The sequence below is a fragment of the Galendromus occidentalis genome, unplaced genomic scaffold (genome assembly GCF_000255335.2).
Source record: "Galendromus occidentalis unplaced genomic scaffold, Mocc_1.1 scf7180000077436, whole genome shotgun sequence".
Taxonomy (NCBI): Eukaryota; Metazoa; Arthropoda; class Arachnida; order Mesostigmata; family Phytoseiidae; genus Galendromus; species Galendromus occidentalis.
This window is the reverse complement of record NW_003805424.1, coordinates 221,442-223,130: the sequence shown is the minus strand read 5'-3', so window position 1 is coordinate 223,130 and position 1,689 is coordinate 221,442. Positions and strand designations below refer to the sequence as shown.

Sequence of the window (1,689 nt, the reverse complement as noted above, 5' to 3'; positions counted from 1 at the left end):
ATGAAGTCTTCTCGCAGATTTCAATCATGGCGAGAGAGCTTCGGCCTGTTTTCAACTTCCAATTCTCGTTTTCAACACCGAAGGCTAAAGATTTCGAACGGTTTTCCCGCGGAGGAGCATTGCCGTGCCCGTGCCGAACTGATATCTCGCCCACCAGCTGATCCTGCGTTCGGAAATGTCGCTTGCACTCACAGCTTCGAATCTCATTCGCGATGTTAGAATCTTCGCATGACGATTCATGGCCGGAGCGATACAAAACGACCGGAATTCGTAGAAACGAGCTGTTTCGCCAGAAATTTCCGATCCATGGGATTCGTTAAAACGAATTTTTCGCTCTAATGAAATTCGTTCTACCGAGATTTTCTCAGCATTTCGCCTACAGCGAGCCAAACAAAATGGGGCTCAAAATTCGCTGTAGCGAAAATTCGTTGTAGTGGGGGTCGCTGTAACGAGCTTTTACTATACTAAAAGCTATGAGGAACCAACCGGCCAGCGGCTGACTGGGGCTGCTTGTTCGTTGGCGCCATCGCGAAGCACGGTCGTCCGTGATCGGTCCGTCTCCCATGTTTGAAACAAGGTTATTATCTAGTCCTCCAGAGTCGTTAACAACTCTCTGCACCCCAAGTTTCATGTCTATAGCACACTCGCTCCTGGTCGCTGCCATGAGCTTCAGCGTGACGGACTCACAGAGCACGCCGCACAGTGGTCCAGAGTGGCGAAAAATCAGGTTCGCCACCGAATGCTTCTAAAACGATTTCTCAGCATAAGTCTCGATGCCCGGACTCCATTTTGGGTCTCGGAGGCTGCGCGTTCCGTGTGGGGGGCATTCCAATGGCGATGTTTTCTGACGGGAATTCATCCCAGGATATGCTTGTCCGAATGAAAGGAAAAGCATTCCTCGAAGAGAAAAGGAAAGAGGAAGAAAGAAAGAACAAAGAAGAAAGGAAGGAAAAAGAAAGAAAAGAAGAAAAAAAAACGAGTCCAACGAGTTCCTTTCAGGTGGCTTGGCTTTGCAAATTACACACTGAGCCATGTGAGGCACTCCATTGATGATCTGGATAATCTTGCCGTCGATCATTGATAGGATCATTTTGAAGTCCACTGACAAAGTTGGTTCTCTTATTGTTACCACGAGGTCCGATATCTCTTCTTCGACTCGAGCTACGTGTGCTTCGATCACTTCCGGTGTCAGCTCGAATCTAAGGGGTCGACAATTGTTCGTAGATGAAGGCTTGGGATTGTTCCAGAAGATAACCGTTTCCTCGGAAGTCTTGCTGAGTCGGAGAGACGTCACAGAAACGAGAAATAGATTACCGTCCGAAAGAGAATCACACAAGGACCCCTGTTTGTACTCCGAGTGTCCAGAGGATCCATCGCAACCCCATTTTGACAAGAAAGTCAAGTGCTCCTCCACCAGGTTGAATTCTGGCTCCGGTAGCGAGCTTAGTAATCGCTTCACAGAGTGCTCTAGGAGATCCTTCAGCGGGACGGAAGCGTGCTTCTCTGTTGCCTCGATGTTGGTCGGATAGCATTGTTCCTTCCCAGTCAACACCTTGTTGTATGCAGGGAAAGCATCAAGACCGAGCTCTCTCTTCAATTCAAGTCTCAGATCTATGCATAGTTCCTTCGCTATGTTCAGATCGACTTAGAGTTGTAGAGCCCTCAGGGGATTGACGCTGAATATAAGTT

The 1,689-nt window shown here is 48.3% G+C and overlaps 1 pseudogene; it reads right to left on the bottom strand.

Moving 5' to 3' along the window:
- LOC100901684 (tigger transposable element-derived protein 6-like) overlaps positions 1–1,385 on the bottom strand; it is a 3,177-nt pseudogene extending 1,792 nt beyond the window's left edge.
- Between the last annotated feature and the right edge of the window lie 304 nt (positions 1,386–1,689).